Source organism: Tetrao urogallus (genome assembly GCF_951394365.1).
Source record: "Tetrao urogallus genome assembly, chromosome: 1".
NCBI lineage: Eukaryota > Metazoa > Chordata > Aves > Galliformes > Phasianidae > Tetrao > Tetrao urogallus.
Window position 1 is genome coordinate 152,012,064 of NC_136813.1, and position 21,170 is coordinate 152,033,233.

The window sequence follows — 21,170 nt, forward strand, 5'->3', positions numbered from 1 at the left end:
TTATTATTTTGGCACTAAATTATCTTTTGAAGGTCAGAAGAGAGAGATGGTGAACAACAGAAGTAAATCTCTGACTGTCCAAAAATCCTGAACTCCCAACGATGAAAACAACTTGTCTTGTAATTTTAAAACAATACTTTTTTCTGAAAGTTTATTAGCATGCTTGCAATGAATAACGGGCATGTGAATGCAAGCTATTGGTATTTTTATAATAATATAATTTCTTCCTCCTAGTTGTGAGCATTAGATAGGGATAGGGATGATAGGGATTTTTTTCAACTTACGATGTGAAATAAACACACTAAAAAAAAAAAAAAAAAAAAAAAAAAAAAGGTAAGCTGGAATAGAAAATAAGCATTTCTTATGCATTAGAATTTTTTACTCATTATCTGAAAGAAATGTCCTTAAATCAATTCATTATTTTTGAGTTAGAATTGAATATCCTGTACTAAAATTAAGAACAAACCAAATGCAATTTATTTCTTCCCACTTCTACAAAGTAAGCTTATTATAAACTAAATGGAAAACTTCACATTACTTGGCTTAAGAATAATTCTTTTCTCTCTGTCCCCAGCTCTTCCATTGCTAAATGATAATTTTGTGCTATTAATACTTACACAGGCTTTATGGAAGATATATTTCTAGATCAATTGTGTGGAATTCATGGTATTTAAATGAAAAATCCTTTACACCTTCTAATCTGTAAATTAGATAATGAACTTCAACCTTGTTTATATATATCTAACAAACAGCAATGACAAATTCAGTATATGTATTTTGAAGTATTATATAGATATAATTCTTATTAAAAATATGTTATTCAAAAAAACAAACCCAAAACTTATGTTTAAGTAGTCACTATTGCAAGCCAACTACGTATTTTCAATTCCGAATAAGAAAAAGCAGCACATGGAAAAATAGCAGTATTTTCCCTTCTTCGTAAAATATTCTGTGTGAGTTGAATCTTGTGCAGGTAATACTAAAGATATTAAAGTTACTGCATACTAAATAATCTGTTCCTAGTAATAGTATTAATTCAACCAATATTTTTCTCTTTAGATGAAAATACCTGTAGCTGACATTTTTATACACATTATTAATGTGTGAGAAATCAGGTCTAAGTACCATGAATGTTCTTCAATGCTTGTGTCATTCATTCAACCATTCAGCAGATTTTTTAATTCATATTTTCCCATCCCAGATTCCCAGCTTTACTAATTTCTAGGTAGTGCATGGAAAGCAAAAGAAAGCTAGGTACGAAACAAAGAAATTAAATCAATTATAACTATATTGCTAGTTTAAAATAAAAAATAGCATGATTTTCCGTTTCTTTAGATTATCAGCAGTACTGTAGGGAACAAGAGTTTTGAGATCTAATTCTGGAAATTCATGTTTCACTTATTAATTTCCCCTCTTTTTTTTTTTTTTCTTTTTTTCTCTGGTGGGTCATAGAATAAATAATCCACCAGAAATAAGATGGCATATTTCTATTCAATATTTCCACTTCATTTACTTAAGCATAATATACCCACTTTTTTGAAGAAGAAGAAAAGGAAAAAATGAAAGTATTATATACATATTATATATGAAATTATATATTCATTTCTGCTGAATGAAAAAGAATTGTTCTTCCATAATTCCACTTATAAAAACCAATTTCATTTTTTTCATTTCTGAAATACACTTGTTTCACCAGCCTCCACTGAGAAATGCATGAATATTCTGCTGTAAAACTATTATTCTCTAATACATATAACTATCTTTTGTAAATATATCAAAATATGAATACTCAAATATGAAAACAAAATACAAGTAAGGCCATGATAACTACTAAAAAGGAATGATAATGTCACTGCTCATACATAGTAGAATAAAATTTAAAAATGTCATGTAAATATTTTGATATTTTGATTGAAGCCATTAGTAAATGTGGAAGATACATTGAAACCATTTCAGGACTGGAGGAAACTTGGATATCCAAATGACAGTTATTTACAGAGTCAAAATGAGCTTATCCTCCACACTGACTAGAAGATGAGGAAACTAGTAGTTAGAAGTTGCAGTAGCGATAAAACACTTTCTTTCACTCACACTTCTATATACTAATGTTACTTACTAGAATGCAATTATATGAAGAGCTTTTAGTCATGTGTTTGACACAGCAGGATGAATATTTGCCATTCAAACTTTTTCCTCATAGCAGTCATCTTTCTGGACGCATCAACTGAAGTTGGTATGCTGCAATGGCAATATTTCTCCCTTATCTTTAATTTCAATATGTTTCATTCATTTTTGGCTTTTCTGGATCTGTGGTCATTGTTTGCAACTCTAAGAAAAATCTCATTTATAGAACAGGGATTACACTATCCTACATCAATTACATGTAGATTAAGTACTATACGAGATTTATTGCTTTGCGCCCCGGAAGACTGAGCCCTTCAAACATAGAGCTTCTGGTCCAATTATTCACAGTACATCATAAACACATGAAAAATAGAGGTGTTTCATGAGTTTCACATTTTCATTTAAATACACAGTGCTACTATTATACTGGCTAATTGGTTCGTGCAAGATTAGTCCAGAATAAAGTACTAGACACAAAGCTTTTGTGAACTGTGACATTTGTATCATCCTATTAGTTTCAAATAAGACTGCTGCCCATAAAATGCTTTTTCTGTAATGAATATAATTGCTCTGTCCTATAAGATTTAATTACAAAGTGACTAGCTCAGCTTTTATATAATGCCTTGGAGATAGGGTTTTTGGCATGGCAGCTTCAAATTTTTTCTCTTCACTTTGATCTGAAAATCAGGATTCATATAGAAAAAAAAAATAATCAGGCATTTTGATGTTTTACAAGCTACATGTCAGTTTAAGAATTCTCTAAAGAATTCTTCTTGTTCTCAGTGGTTTTGTATTGCTTTGTTGGGTATGCATAAATTATGAGCTCAGGGTAACTTTATAGGTCATTGTTGAACATTTTATTCTCTATATCTGCTTACATGAAGATTACTAGATTAAGTATCTATGAACACATTGATCATATTTTTCATGATCTTCTTGAAAGCTGGCAGAAAATCTAATACTCAGGGCCTAAGGTAAAAACTGTGGAAAATGTGTATGCTTGAATTTAATAATTATTAATTACTGTAGATTCTCTTAATGCAAACAACATAGTGAAAAGCAAGCTGTGGATAAGCTGAAGATAGATAATAAAAACTGAGGCACAAAAATTATACTTTCTGACTTCTAACAGAAAAGATTCAGAAAAAAAAAATTATCTAAGCCTAACAGGCTATTGTGAATAATAGAATTATTGTAAATATTGTGTGCATTTACTATAATATTATATTTAATCAGTTACAAAAGTTTCTTGTACTTAATGTGCTGTGTTTGTACTTAATTTTCTTGTTATATCTTTGTAGCTTTAATATTGCACATTGGATAATTGGATTAATACTGCACAGAGGTGTGAAAATTAATATATAGAATGTTAAGTTCTCATGGCGTTTTGCCATCAAAATCAGCATGTGCTGATGACATTTTTGATATCCAGAAACAGTAGAAAATAATTTATTTTCCATTTGAGCATTATTTTGTCATATTATTAGACAAGCTCATAATCTGTATGCTGCTGCAACTCCAGTGTTGAGCAGCCCTGCTCAGCCCATGGCTTGAGAAGTTTCTGTTCACACTGTGTTCTTGTTCATGTAGGATTTCAGATGTCAGTGTCTGCACCGTTTCTGTTTTGCAAGATCTTTTCTTATTGTTCTCTCACTATTTAAGAATATTTTTTCTTCTTTCCAGTTCCCTTACCCACAGGTTTTAAGAATTTTATTGTTAAACTTGGAAAAAATGTCTCTTTTTTTCCCATGGAGAAGATCTTTTTCAATACATCTGTTTTCTTGTATGTCACAGTTAGACAAAATGTGATTTTTGTGTGTGTGTGTGTAAATAAATGCATATTGTCACTCGTTCTGACTACATATTTTAACTTATACATATGGTAAGCTTGTGTCTTTGGCACATGAGCCTTTTGTGTACTATTTTCAATTATTATAACTTATCTGTATGAATTTGTTGTTTTTAGTCTTTGATTTATGCCTAGCATGCTGTGAATAGTTATTTGAAAGATACATAATGAATGGCTTTGTGGTCAAGATACAATAAGAAGATTATTTTTAGTTTTAGATGCCATTTTTGAGGGCATGTTTTGGTTTTATTTTACTCATTAAAATTATATCCATCAGACTAATATTATCTCTTCAGAAGATCTTTTTGTTATCAACTATAGCTGGACTGTATATGTTATTATTTCATTACTTGATTTCAAAGAAGAAAAAATAGATAGAACAGGTCATTTCATGCTCAGCACAATTAATCATATGCTCTCTTACAAGTTTATATTCAACACATGCCCACAGTATTAACAAGCTTCAGACCCCCATTTTCATTTCCTGTGTTCTTCCCATCAGATTACCTTAGTGACTTTTTCAAATGTATGTAATATTTCCTCTTCTCACTGCAGTAATTAATAATTCTTGATATTAACCTACTTGCTTTATTTATATGTGCAAATATATATATACACTATGTATTTTATATACACTATTATATTTTACCCTCTGAATACACAGGTAGTTCAGAGAACTGATTGTCTAGTAGGTGACTAATACATAGAAACTGATAAGTGTTGAGTTACCACTGCATTTCAAAAAAGTAATTTGTTTGTGAACTTTCAAAGTTAAAAAAGCATTCAGGCAGATTTATTTTTTTTTTTAATTTAGGTGTCAAATGGTTCAAAAAATAGTCTCTTTTTAATAAAATTGCTATGAAAGATCTACTCACCGAACATGCTTCAGATGCTTTGTCTTACACAAGAATCTCTTATTTGTTACTGACCAGGAAATAGTATTTTATAGAGCAGACCCACCTCTTTGGGTCATTTGGTCTCTGGAAACCATTTTCTTGTATCTTTATGCGTTTTTTCTGTCTTAGTTTTATCATAGAACAGAACTGTACCAGATGAGCTTCATTGCACAAACCATGAATTAAAAGAACTTTTCAGAAAATGGCTTTTTTTTTTTTTTTTTTAGCATATCAGCACATTAAAAAAGAGCAAGGAGTCTAGAACCATCTAATGTGCCTTTAATGGAATATATACAGGTTATTTAGTACAAGTAGTCACAAGCAACTTTTTTTTTTGCATTTTTAAAGCTTCAGAAAGATAAAATACATATTGTAATCAGTAGGGTTTCTGCTTAACACTGTAGAAACACACCTTCATTTAAATAAAAGGGGAACGTTTAAAAATTTATTTATTCCACTCTAATTTTTGCCACCCTTAATACATGCTCAGTAAGAATACAGACCAATAGTTGAAATTTTCATGACCTTACCATAAAGTCAGTTTAAGAATTCTTCAGTTACAAGAAAATTAAGAAAGATAATATACTTCATCCAAAAAGACTAAGAGTTCAAGAGGATATAAAAAAAATAATATCAAAAATTCTATTGGAATATTTTGTATTTTAAAATATGGTAAAAATAGTACTCTAACTTCACAGAATCACAGAATCACAGAATGGCCAGGGTTGGAAGGGACCTCAAGGGTCATGAATCTCCAACCCCCCTGCCACATGCAGGGCCACCAACCTCCACGTTTAATGCTAAACCAAGCTGCCCAGGGCCCCATCCAACCTGGCCTTGAACACCTCCAAGGACGGGGCATCCACAACCTCTCTGGGCAGCCTGTTCCAGTAGCTCACCACTCTCTGGGTAAAGAATTTCCCCCTGATTAAGGGGGAACTTAACTTAACTTAAGCTATATCTTCTTTTTTCTGTATAATAGTCATTGACATGTTTCTGGGATGGAGAAATCCTTCATGCAAGGGGGAATTTCCAAGAGAAGAATAATTTAAATCAAGAAGATAGTATTGGACATTAGGGTAATGCTTTGAAGATACATTTATGTTAGTTATAACATAGGATTTCTTGTAATATGTAGTTCATAACCTCATTACTTAGTAATTCAAGGTGGACAAGTCCAGTGCTTGAAATAAATATCAGGGATTCATTTTGAACTAATGAAATTAATGTCATAGCAACTATTTAAGTCTCTTTCTCTTTTTTTCTATGAGTTAATATTAGTCTATCTTTCACAGTTATGTGGGCAAAGGCATCTTGGACATATGTTTTGGATGTAATCATAGAAAATATGAAGCCATAGTTTGCAACTTTTGTGCAAGTTTAATGAAATAAAAAAATTCTACTTTAACAAATTTAAATTTCTCTTAATTCTTCTGTGTTCAGTTTTGTGATGCCTGAATTTAAGAGATGGTCTTAAAACAGACACTGGAATTTAATATATATGCCATGGTACTGCGCACATCTATTTAAATGACACTGTGCACATCTATTTAAAATGCAGGAAGCAAAAATGAAGTTTTGCACTTGAGTTTTATCTTTGGTTCAAATTGAAGGTTTTTACTGGTAATTTATGTGAGCTTTGTCTTTCAGTCCCATGTCTATCACTTTCTGCAGTGACCTGCAACATACTGACTATTTAGGATCATCATCCAACTAACAATAACAAGTTATTATACATGCAAATAGAGCAACTTAAATTTAATGGCTTACAGTTATTTTACTCATATGTCAGTCCATATCAAAAATTCAGCAGTCAAATGCTCTCATTAGTTAACTTCAGTAGAGGATCAGACTGTGAAGTGCTCATAAAAGCAATGGTAATGGGCATGATAAAAGGCTTGTCTAGTTTCACATACAGTGTTAGACAGTGGCCGATTTCAAGAACGAATTAATACTTTGTTATTTCTCAGCTTCTGACACCCTGCAGCTTAGGACCTTGTGAAGTGGAGTTATGAACTTCATCCTTATATTTGATATCACTTAACTACCGCTACAACAGTTATACTGGCAGAGTGTGTGCCAGTGAGTTTTGCAATTCATTTACAGACTGAGTAGGAAAAAAAACCCAACAACTTTTGCTAATCCAAAAATTTTCCATTATTATTTCTTTTGATTGTTGTTGGATTGTTTACTCTGTGAAATGCTGAATAATATTTATTTCTTTTCACCTTTTCTACCTTATTCATGTCTCCCTGTATTGAATCATTCGTTCCCCTCAAATCATTTATTTTTCTAGATGAAGAATCCCAGTTGGTTTAATCAGCCTTTATACAGAATTATTTTCATACTTCTTTTTAATGCTTACTTTTCCCTTTAAGTTGGAAAGACCTAAAACATATTCAGCTTTCAATATTAGTACTGTGTAATTGCACTGTACCACAGTCCAGTTTTTGCATTAGAAAAATCTTTTTGTTTAATAGACAACTGTGCAACTTATTAGAACATCTGAATGAATTTGGCTGGAATGTATATTAAAAAAATCATTATTGACACTTTTAGCTACACATTTATTTATAGTATTTAAATATTTACTACCTACACTTAACAAAAATATATAAATATAGCACTACTCATCTAGATATTTATGTAATTAAAAATATATTCTCAGATAAATATTATTAGTCTTGGGTGGCAGAACAGTTAGCTAATTAATGTGCTATGCTGTTGACATCAAATTCTGAGGTATTTCAAAAAGTACTGAGTGAAGTACTGTAATCTTCTAATGTGTTTTCAGAGCTAATATTTGGAAATATTTGGAAAAATATTTTTCGAAATGTTTTTGGAAATCAGTTTTAAACAGAAATGAATACATTTCTTGCAGGTACTAACTCTGTTGTTAATTATCAGAATATATAAAATAACTGATCTTGTGTTGTCACAGACAGTATGTGACAAATCCATGTATGATCAATAAAAATCAGCGATCCATTGTCTTGCTGCCATAGTTATGGATATGTGAATGGATTTCTATGCATCTTCTTCCTGGTCTGCTGCAAAGGTGGGTTTATAAAGTTGTCTGTGCGTGACCACTGTCTGTGCTCAAAGCAATTATACTTCATAACAAGTCACAATGTGCCAGAGGTCTTTCTGACTGTGTTCTGGGTGAACAGAGTAACCAGAAACATAAAGTCATGGCTTGGTATTGAAGCTTTTCTTGTTTAATACTAGATAGATTCTCCCACCCTTTCCTCCCTCCTTCCATGAAGAATTAATAATTTTTGTATCATACCCTCGTGCCTCTCAATTACACAACCAGTTGCTGAAGAATTTAGAAAACTACTGTACGTGATTGATGCCAGTTCCTAAATTTATTCTCTGAGTCATTTGCTTAGCATTAGTGTTGCAGAAATTTATCAGGAGACTAAACTAAAAGAGACAGAAATGAAAAGGAGCATTTCATTCTGACATTGCAGAAGTAATGAATATGTAAGTGAATGTTGTATTCAGTGTATTCAGCATCATACTGAAAACTTCTTTCTGAAGTAATAGTAGACAAATAATGAAGAAATAACCTCACTCACTCAATCCCTTTCTATCTTTCTAAGGGTTTCTCTCAGTATACTTAGATTGCAGTTCTCTGCTCTACTTAAAGCTCTAGAAACCATCTTGCCAAACCAAATACTCTTGGAAATGCATCTCTAAGCAAAGACATCTCAGTCTAAACAACTGCCAAAGCTATTTTTTGACACTACCATTCACTTAATTTTTTTTCTCTCCTTCCTTGCAGCACTACATACGTCTTGAATAGCAATTCAAAGGAAAGTCAGAGAGCAGAAATCCCTTTGCAGATGAGCAATTGCCTAAATCCATGCTTCACAGTCTATTGAAAAGGAAAAAATGGGAACATTTGCACAATTTGAGATATGATTTTCAAACTAATTCAGGGACAATTAATCTCATGAAGAGCACAGTACAAATATATATCTGTTTTGCTGTACAATCTAGGGTTTACAGTAAGTTCTATATTTATACAGATAATCAAATGTAAGGGATAAAATTAAAAATCTTCACATGACTTAATGTTCCCATCTGCCAATTCTAATCTTTCGTCTTTAAACAGTGTAGAGTGTAGTGTCTTTAGACAGTGACTGGAAAATGGTCTTTTAATTATTTCTGTATGTTTTTTTCTTTAACTGTCCTCATAAACCACATTATGCATTTAGCATATCTAAAAATTTCTTCATGCACGCACACAAATAAGGTGTATTATTCTATGTCCTTCAGACAGAAATGGCTAGGCTGACAACTGTATTGTGCAATCATTGTTTTGGATAATCTCTCTAGAAAAAAGATAATTGTAACAAAATTACTAACAATTATATCACATAGATTTTGAATAAATACTATCTAGTTCTGTATAATTTTAATGCTCTTGAAATATTGTGATCTGCATGATGAGCATAACTATCAAAATTAGTATTCTTCAAAAGAAGATCCAGAGTATGATTTGCAAATAAGAATATTATCTTTTCCCAGTGTTTACAGGGAAAAGCATGCATGAAAGTTGTAGCTGGCAGATGTGAATAGTGACTCTGATAGAAGACTAAATTTAATTAAATTCAACATTAATTTTGATTCATAAAGATAGATATGCTTCATTATTTTTGATTTTGTAACTACATTCAGTTAGGAAACTGCATCCTTACATCCCCTGGTGAGGAATTAAGGTTCCTTTACTTATGTTATTGATAGGATAGAAAATGCAAATGCCTTATGTGTTATGATTACATAATTTAGATCATTTCACAAGTAAAATTACACTTATCAGTACTTTCTTTGTCATCTTCCTCAATACTCTTTTTTTTTCTGATACTTTCTGATTTTTTTTAGGTCTCCCAATTACTTTCTGTACAACAAATCATACATACATATAAACACACACACACATACATATGTAGTTGTATACGGATAAGTTTAGTTTATGATTCAGGACTATAACTGACTATAAATTGTGCTAAAATTCTTTGTCTAAAACATCTTGTTTCCCTGAGCCTTTTCCTCTAACTCACAGCATTCTTCAACAATATTATAATTGTAAAAATCTAAGAAAGTAAGGACTATCTTTCTATCTTTATCTGTCAGTTTAAGTTCCTTGGTGGACCAGAAGCCTTTGAGGAGCCAGAGTTTGCCTCCATTTGTTAACTTAAGTATATGATCTGAACATAAATCACCAACTTTTCTCTGGTGGTCACTTCTACATAAAATTAATGTTCTTTGGACCTATCACGCAAGACATGAGTAACTTTTCTTTTTGGTAAGTCTACCTTTTAAGTGAGTTGTTATATGTAAGCTATGGAGACATCTGGTAAGACATCCTAGTTAACAAAATGAGTGAGTACAATAACAAGCTGTACTGAAAATGCACTTTTAAAAATGATATGCACAATATACACAATGGTTGAAGTAATTTCTAATTTGAAATAAATAATTAATAATATGTTAGTGAATAGTCCAATAGACCTACATTAAACTTCGCTTTCCATGTGCTATAAAAATTGCCACATTAGCAGTGTCTTTTTCTACTCTTTGTGTCATAGCCCATCTGAGTCCTGTTCCAGCAGTTCATTTAGATTATTTCATCCTTTTCATCTTGTTATGGAGTATTGGAAATCCAATCAGAAGGTTGTGTTACTAAATTACAAAGGTACTAAACTACAGGACATTCACAAAGTGTTTACAAATTTGACTGAAGGGCTAAATTTCTTATATGCTCTAATAAGGATATAAGTTAATTCTCAAATAATAAGGATTGTGTTGTTACCAGATCTTCTAGTAAAGCTATTGTCCCAGTGCTGAAAGCATAAATTTCATTTCTTTATCAGGAATCACTAACTTTAAGAAATTCTTTTTCCACTTTCATTAAATCATAATCTATTAAATTCTCACGTTTAAGCATAATTTCAAGTAGTAAAATACATTATCTGTGAGAATACCTTACCTGAATGTATGCAGCAGTTACACCAAATACCTGAAAATATAAATAGCAATGAGTTTTACTCGTAGTTCATTTTTTAGCCTCTTGGATTTAACTCTGTAGATCATAAACATAGTAAAATACTGGATTAAGTGACAAAATTTTCTCTATGTACTTTTTTTTTTCTGTGATTGCATCTGCTCCTTCTTGAAACCTTAAAATGATCAGTCATGTAGCATTTGGCAAATTACTAAGCATGGCAGATGTTCCAACCCTTGCTGTATCAATACTTGCAAATATTGAAAACGTGTTTTCTTTCAGTAATTGATCAAAACCTGAGGTGAACTTTAATCTTTTACAGTACTATATGAAAACACTTTTAGAAATCTTAGTCATCAGATTAACCACCCCAATATTAAATAACATATCCTGGCCCTACTTGATCCAAAATCAGGTGAGGTTCAAAAGGGCTAATAACATCTATTTATGTTTACATGGTCAAGCCTGTAATCAAAATCAAATTCTAGTTATATCAAATTCTAGTTATGTCAATGTCAATCCTTAGGTTTAAAAAAAAAAAAAAAAAAAAAAAAAAGCCATTAAAAATCCAGCAAATCTTCTCTCATTCTGGGATGGACTATTTTAGTCTTCAGTACGTGCCTCCTACCTACCAGAATACATTTTGTCATTTGTCATTAGTTGCTGGGATGCTACAAAATGCTTGATCACTTTTCCCCATCCACTTCTGTTGTGTTTATATCATAAAGATTTTGAAAAAGTGATGGTAGACTTGATTTAGCACATTCCTACCTTCAGGCCACTGTTCTCCATCTCAGATGCCCTAGTGAGGTTTTATATGTTATGTGTAGTATAAAATGTGCAGTATTACTAGATTAGCAATCATTTCTCCTTGTGAGAACCATGAGAGCTAAACACGATAACACATATTGCAAAACAGAAATGTATTTTGCATTTTTTACTTTTTTTTTCCCGTAACATGCACTGATAGTTTCTAGATGGACTTATTATGGGACTCCTACAACAGGCAAGAAATTAAGTACTCTGTAGTTAATCACATTTTTTTATTCTGAATTATTTTATTATTTAAAAATATACATAATGTAAATTATAAGTAAAGTAAAATATAGATTATATAAAATTATGAATACAAAAGAATGAAAATATTAATATTTATTAGGTAGAGCACAGCCATATGTACATGCAAAGTGAAACAAATAATTAATTATCTACATCCTATTGGCATGCAGGTTTTCAGCCATTCCCAGGAAAGCAAGTTTTGTTGTACACAATGATTTCTTGGGAAGACAAACTCCATTACACCAAATGTCCCTCCTTTTTTTCCTTCTTTACCACACAATTTATTGTAAACATGTTGTTATATGGTATGAGTTATACCTTTGGCCAATTGCAATCAGCTGTCCTGGTTGTGCCCCTCCCCTCGTGCATCCCCAGCCTTCAATAGAAGTTCTTGCTTCTATACATGCACTGCTCTACAGCGACTGAAATCATCAGTGCCTTATCACCACTACTCTCTTAAAAAAAATCCAAAATATGCACCATGCAAGCCTCTACAAAGATACTTAACTCAGTCCCAAGCAAAACTATGACACCTGTGCTGTGAACTTACCAAATACATTTGTTTCGGTATATGCTACACAGTATGATACATTCCATTTTCAGGAATGAATTAGAAGAATTGTGATTTGCATATACTAGAACTCAGAGTACTTTAATTACCCAGGCTGAGCTAATCATTTCCATAGCTGTTTCCTGGCTTTTCTTCGTCTCCCTGTAAAGTATCACGAAATATATGCTTGCATGACAATGTGTCTAATAAAGAAACACGAATGTTTTTCCTTATTATTATCTTTTCTTAATACTTTCTCTACTTGACTTCCTTTATAAGACTTAATTTTATAATAGAGACAGGCTGACTGTCACAGTTGCTTTCATTCTTGATTAGAAGATATAAATCTTGAATACTCATCTGTTCTATTCCCAGCTAAGATCTATAATCACTGGATAGTTTAGACTGATTCACTGTGAAACTTCTGAGCTTGATTATTCATGTATGCGTGTGTAGTGTTCAGTTCTATGTAATTTTGTGAGCTTTATTTGATCAGGGCTTTAGAAATTTTGTGTTGCTGTTCTGCCTGTTAATCCTGTTATTTTCTCACTTTTGGAAGGCACTAATGATACCTACAAGCCTCCTCACTGTGCTGTACAGTTATTTTATTGAGGTTTATAATTTTTCAGTATATTTTCGTTAACATTTTTTTTCCAGACGGATAAATATAGATAAGCATACCAACCTAAATAGAATATGTGGAATGTGTAATTACAGATACATATTTTATCTTCATAGAGATACCTCAAGATTGTATAAATAATTACAAATATATACATATATATAACATCTTTAACATAAACTAAGAACAATGACAGTAGTTATTACACTTTAGTGATGTAATGGGATATGATGGAATTAAATTGCATATATTTAAAATGTCTATTGCATAGCTTAAATGCTGTAAATTTGTGTTACTCAAACACACCTCTCCTGCTTTCAATTGTTCTTATTTTTCAAGTTTAAATAATAAATACATTTACCTCCGTGAGTGTTTAAGACTGAATGGTGAAATGAATAAATAGTGCTTCAGAGAAACACATTAGCAGCACAGAACTGGGCAGGCAGCCTGGTCTAGTATTAAATGTGGAGGTTGGTGGCCCTGCATGTGGCAGGGGGATTGGAGAATCGTGATCCTTGAGGTCCCTTCCAAACTGGCCATTCTGTGATTCTGTGAAGTGAATATTTACTTAAGGTTTTTTTTAATGTATCTTTTTTTTTAATTTATGATACAATTGCTATTTTGCAAAGTCAAATTAACTGTTCATAGGTGGACTAGCAGAATTAATGCATTTCCTTTTTTCCTCCTTCTGAAAAGGATATATTTAAGGTTTTCCTACAATTTTAATTTTGTAAGATAGCTCTTTGATGTTAAGATTTAGAAATGATAAGGTTCCCTTATCTCCTTAGAAGGAAAAAAAAGAAAAAAAAAAAAAAACAACAACAACAAAGAGGAAATAAACAGGTTCAGTTTCTCCAACCATCAAATGTACAAGCCTCTTGCCGGGAGTTCAGTCTGATTTGATAACTAATCTGTTCAATCACTTAATGATCTACTAAAACACATTTTCAGAACTTTCTTCATTATACCATTGCTCTTTTTAGTTTTCAAGGTCTTATCCTATGATACATCCTTTTGCCAGGGCTCCAGACTTGAATCTGGACTCCTGGAGAGAAGGAAATCCAGTTCTTATTAGGTCATTACTTTTTACTTAGGCTTAAAAGTTACCAGTCTACCTTGTGGAAATACTCTATTAAAAACAAAACAAAACAAAACAAAACAAAACAAAACAAAACAAAACAAAACTATAAAAATACTTTCACTATGACTTTTGAACATTATAGAGATGTAAAATATTAATGGCAAAATATTAACCTTATGAAACTGATGTGATTTTCCAGTGCATATTTATGTTTTCCCCAAGTATTCCAATTTCTGACTGAGAAGAAACAACATGGTAATGCAGATATGAAAGACCTACATTTCATTAATTTTGAAATTTCCAGAATATTCTTTATGCATAAAAGAGTTTTCCTGTTAAAACTGAAATTAGCTATCAAATCTGTCTTTAGTAATTATTTTCTGCAAACTAACTCAAGTAATTCTAAAGCCAATTTTTTTTTTTTAATTGTGAACTGTAAGTAATGCCAATTAATTTAAGATTTGACAAGTACAGCTGTCAGTCCAGTTGCAATTTTTTGTTAAATAGAATTGAGATCAATTGTCTAAAAGATGTACAGAATATGACCTGTATCATAGATTAGTTCTTTTGGTTGTTTCGAAAAGTAACAAGAATTAGTTTCCTGATAAAATGTTCAGCGAGATCCCAAGACACCCATAGTCAAAGCAATTCAATCTGAATTCTTGTTGTCCTGAGAGTGGTCATTTCTCTCCAGCACGATAAACCAAGTGTCTGCAGTGACAGCTTTACAAACTGTGAGCTCTAGTTGAAAAGTACAGTTATTCATTTGGCTTAATCACTGTGTAGTTTAGAAAAGAGGGATAAATCAAGCATTTCAAAGCTCTCAGTGTTTACGTTGAACCATTCATGCAGAATCTTGCTGCTGTTTTTCTCCTTCTAGCCCCACAAATATGCTGTTCATTTCTTTGTAAAACATGAACTATGTTGCAATTGCTTGATACTAAATATCCAGCAATCCTTGCTGAAGACATTCCTACCTTTCTTTATGTTCCCTGACACAATTTTTTAATCGTTCCTGCCTCCCAAACACTCCACATATTGCTGGCAGCAGCTAGTTGTGGAGTCACTTGGTGAGTAGGGGGAGAAAACTAATTCAGATTTTAAAATGAATATCTCTATCTCCTGTCAAAACTGCAACAAGGAAATGGAATATCAAAATGGCATTGCCATCAAGATCTTCATATCACAAAACAATCTCTTGAGACTAAATCCTTTATTTATGTGTTTATTTGTTAGCTTTACCAGATAAATAATATGCACATGGAGAAAACACGAAGAGAGAATTTCTTGATTTTTTGTAGCAAAGAAACTGATGAAACTAAAAGGAAAACCTCATTGTGCAAAAATGTGTTTGAAACACCTTCAGCATTCTAAATGAGTCAGTGGAGAAAAAAAAAAAAAAAAAAAAAAAAAAAAAAAAAAAAAACCAGCTTAAAAATGCAGAAACAAGACCTCAGTGATACATTTCACATACACTAAAGCTGCTCTGTTCAACACGACATCTTTTGTGGAATTGGTACTGTAGTTAATGTAAATTGCTCAATTTGCAGCTAATTATTTGATTGCATACAAAGTATGAATAATGGATGGTAGTACAAGCACACAGTGTTTTTATTTTCTGCTAGGAACTGCAGCAGCAGCAATGAAAGTCATCTATTTCTAAAAAAAATAAAAAAAAAATAATAAAAAAAAATAGAAAGATGGAAATATTTTTGTGAATATCACAACATTTTATGAGATAGACCTCTTTGCTTTTGTTTGCTACTCCCATAAATAGCTGTAGAGAACTGAAAATTCCAGCAAAAAAAATCAGATAAAATTCTTTTCAGTTTGAAAACTAGATAATACCTCTATGGTATATGCACTTCTGTGAGAGACTTCTCATTGCAGCCTACTTCAGGGAATCTGCTTTAGCAGGGAAGTTGGTCTAGATATCTCCAGAGATCCCTTCCAACAGGTATAATTCTACAGTTCTGTGATACAACTCACGTCAAACCAGCTCTGTGAAATCTCAGTGTCATATTACATTATTAGAACATAGCATGTATTTCTCTAAAGACAATATATTCACAGGTAGCTCCAATAACATTTTAAATACAAAAAGAATGTATATGCTTGCTGTGTTGATCATAAACACCCTCTTTCCAGCGCTCTATTTCTATATTTCTCTTAATAGTTGCTTGATCTGATATGCAATTTTAATATCTCAAGATCTTTGAATGTTAAAACAAGGTACTTTCAGTAATCTTCATCAAATCAAAATATTGAAGAATGGCATATTCTCTGTTAATGGTAGTTATAATTCACTACAAATAGCAGGTGTCCTGGGTTTGTCTGCAATTGAGTTAATTGCATGTGCTTTTTCATGCTCTTTCCCCCAGCTCACTTGATGGGGGCAGTGAGCATGTGAGTGTGTGGTACTTGGTTATCAGTTTCATTAAAGAGAAAAGAGGTTTATATTTATTATCACTATTGTTGCTGAATCAGTGTTAATCTCAAATGTAATTCCATTCGATTTCATTTACCTCATTTAATTACTTGTTTAGTTTTTCTGTTTAGGTCCGATGCTTAGTTTTAAGAAGCATATATCAAAGTTGACACACAAAGTCATGTGATTGAATGTAGTTTATTTTCATAATTACAAAAATGAGAAGTTTTATAGAAAGATAGGGTTTGTTTAATTCCTCTGACAGACGGTTAGAAGATTGCAGGCTAAGATTTTGCAATTTGAGTATGAATTTGCTCTTCCTTCCTTCCTTCCTTCCTTCCTTCCTTCCTTCCTTCCTTCCTTCCTTCCTTCCTTTCCTCTTTGCATGTTTTGAGGGTAGAAATTACTTAGCATATAACATTCAGTGTTTGGAAACCACTGTTATCCTTTGAGTAGAATATCTTGAATTCTAAATTTCAATATGTTATGAAGAATTAAACATAGTGGAACAGAGAATATAGAAGAAGAGCCAGAGGGGAATAAGGCTGGTGGCATGAATGAACATGGAACTTTTGCTGAGAATGCATGAGAAAAAGAGAGTCTAGCCCCCATGGAAGAAGGGACAGGCAACTCAGGGAGAATACAAAGGAGATGCTAGGATAATACAGGGAGAAAATTAGAAAGGCAAAGAAACTCAACCTGACAACTTTATTAAAAGATAACAAAAAACTTATATATAAATATATAAACAATAAGAGGAGAGCTATTGATCCTTCACTGGATGCGGCATGGAACATGACCACAGAGGATAAGGAAATGGCTGAGGTTCTCAATGTCTTCTCTTTATCTGCTCTTTAATAGTCAGAACAGTTATCTTCATGGTAATCTACTCCCTGATCTGGAAGCTGTAGTAAGGGATATGGCTTAGTGGACATCCTTGGTGGTAGGTGGATAGCTGAAGTAGATGATATTAGAGATTTTTTCCAACCTTAATGATTCTGCGATTCTATGGTAATATGATTCAATGAAATTGGATTTGCTCTTGAGACCTTTAATGTGACTTAGTAAGGACGACATCTGTTGATGAAAGTAAAATTCATTTTTGCTCAAAATTTTAAAGTTAGTAAGCTACAATGGCTGATCATTTCTGGACTGTTCACAAAACTGGAAAACATTAATTTTTCAACAATGAAAGGTGAGTGTAGTGGTATGAAGAGAATGTTTAAATGTAAATATTAAAATTTGTCTCAAAGAAGGACCAGTTTCACTTTCCATTTCATATAAGTAGTCCACAGTTAATTTTTACATTTCATCACCCTGTACTACTACTTCTTTTTAGAATTCCATGCCATCTTGCTCTCACTAGCTTTTCTTTTTCATTTTTTTTTCCTATGAATAGCTGTGCTGTGCTTAGCTCTCTTCCATGTTAAACCACAATACTGGTTCACTTCCGGATCTTCTACTTCACTATTCTAATCGCTAATCCTTAAGATGACAAATATACAATCAAAGAACAGGTTAAACTATTAGGTAGAGTAACATTGTCAGAGGAAATGGTCTCAAGAATGTTTTGCTATTATTATAGAAAACAGAAATATTCTTTCAAATGAAGGAATAAATCTGAATATTTTTTAGCTCCAAGGAATAAGACATTTAGACATAAGGAAGAACTTTTTCTCTCAGAGAGTGGTCAGGCACTGGAATGGCCTGCCCTGGGAGGTGGTGGAGTCGCTGTCCCTGGCAGTGTTCAAGAGGCGTCTGGATGACGTGCTGCATGATATGGTTTAGTGCTAGTGGTGGCAATGGTGATGAGGAGATGGTTAGACTAGATGATCTTGTAGGTCGTTTCCAACCTGTGATTCTATGATTCTGTGATTCTATGAATTTACAAAAAGCGAGTCATGTCATGAATCACTTACACAAATTACAATGTAATTAATGCTGAGTCAGACTTCTGTTTAATATCTGTTTACCTGAAGGAGGTGCAGATTGCTGGGCTTTCCTCATCTTTGGATAGATTTTTGGATTTCGTAGAATCATAGAATGGGCTGGGTTGAAAAGGACCACAATGATCATCTAGTTTCAACCCCCCTGCTATGTGCTAAGAAGCACCTAACCGGTGCTCTTCACCATCTTCATCAATGACATAGGCAATAGTATCGAGTGTACTCTTGGCAAGTTTGCAGTTGACACCAAACTGAGAGGTGCAGTCAATACATGGGAAGGAAGAGAAGCCATCCAGACAGATCTGGACAGGTTGCAGAAGTGAAAACCTAATGAGGTTCAATAAAGCTAAGTGCAGGGTGCTGCAATTGGGTTGGGGCAGTCCCAAGCACTTAGACAAACTGGGGAAAGATTTCCTTGAGTGCAGCCCTATGGAGAAGGATTTGGGGGTCCTGGTGGACAAAAAGCTGTTTATGAGCCAGCAGTGTGCGCTTGCAGCCTAGAAGGCCAACTATATACTGGGCTGCATTAAAAAAGGGGTGGCCAGCAGGGAGAGGGAGGTGACTGTCCCCCTCTGCTCTGCTGTTGTGAGGCCCCATCTGGAGTACTGCATCCAGGTCTGGGGCCCCCAGTACAGGAAGGATGTGGAGCTCTTGGAGTGGGTCCAGAGGAGGGCCACCAAGATTATCAGAGGGCTGGAGCACCTCTCCCATGAGGAAAGGTTGAGGGAAGTAGGCTTGTTTAGCTTGGAGAAGAGAAGGCTCTGGAGAGACTTCATTGTGGCCTTCCAGTACATGAAGGGAGCATATAAACAGGAGGGAGAACAGCTGTTTACAAGGGCAGATAATGATAGGACAAGGGGGAATGGTTTTAAAATGAAACAGAGGAGGTTTAGGTTAGATATTAGGAGGAAGTTTTTCACACAGAGGGTGGTGATGCGCTGGAACAAGTTGCCCAAGGAGGTTGTAGATGCCTCATCCCTGGAAACATTCAAGTCCAGGCTGAATGTGGCTCTGGGCAGCTGGTCTTGTGGTTGGAGCACACGTAATCCTTTTGCCCTGACCTAGATGGCTGCAGGGCTGTTTCTCTTACATGTTCTCACTTTTCTCTACCAGCTGCTGTTATGAAGTTTATCCCTTCCCAAATTTGCTTTCCCAGAATATACCCAGCAAACTTAAATTAGATCATCACAGTTTGCTGCAATCCTACTGCCTAATAGAAGAAAATCAGACATGATCTCTATTACTGGAGTTTTTAAGTCACTGTGCCATAACCCTAAAAACTGATATGTATGCTTAGTTATACATAAATAAGCATTTAAATTGTATGACTTTTGTAATTAAAAAAAAAAAAAAAAAAAAAAAAAGAAAATGTAAAGAAGAACGTTAAAGGTCTTAGATGGATAAAGTTTTCAATTATCTAATAGCTGCTAAAAACTAAATTTTTCAGCCATTAAGATAATTGACTCTATATATTGAAGGCATTTATTTAAGTAAATATTTTCTAGAAGAGTTCATAAGAATGATGAATGTGTGGTCACATATTTATATTTTTAAAGAATGAATAAGCAAAAATTACTAACAAGATTTGTTTTAATTTGAATTAAATTTGCTTTGTTTGTTTGAATTTGTTGCAAATTCCCCTATTTAGTCCTTTTAGTGTATATATATTTTTTCTGTGTTTTGTCCCATAATTAGTTTCATAATTTTATTTCTTTTGCTTAGTGTTCTGTATGTTCCACATATTTTCTCTTAGAAATTCTATTCTGCTTGCTTAATTTATTAATCTCTTTTCTAGTTATATATATAAACTAGATTATTCTGCACTGTTTTTACAAGTTTTGGTTGAAGTACAGAATTCAATCTTTGAATTTGGCTATTTGAAACTTTAATTGTTGTTAGTTAATATGGAATTGACATCATGTCATTTAATTTAATATAATATTTATGTATATTCTTCCATCAGTTTTCAAATGATGATCACTTGGATATTTTCATATGTCATGGAAATTTGGTGGATCCCATGAATTTCTCACAGGTTTGCAGTAATCTCTAATAATGTGCAACAACTTTTGGTGCTTTTTAGCATGTAAGCCAAACATGGGAAAATAATATTTCATTCATTTTGTGTCAAAAAAGGCTAAACAGCTTCTGTTGTATGAGGTAGGGGCTAGTAAATAGGCCAAACGGATGGATGCTTTTTTTTATACGCAAAAGAAATGGTATAGTTCTCTCACACATGGCCAATCTCCTGCACAGTGTTAAAGAGAGCAGAGTGCTAAATAGAGAAATTAAATCTGAAAATGACACGTCCATCACATCATTTTATGTTTTGAATTTTTGCCCATGAAAGAAAGAGGTGGGAAATGAACTCCACATTGTCTGTAATAACTGTTAAATTACCGTCAAGATGTTTTTACTTCCACATAAATAGCTATTTACACTGAGTCACTTGTGAGACTATTTGCAGATCATGTGATAAGAATAGAGGAAATACCTGTTTTGATTATGTTTGAATTGTGGTACTACCATACTGTGCATTTTATCTCAACTTCTCATTTGCCCATGCTTTTATAAATTTTTATAAATTTTTTTATAAATGGCC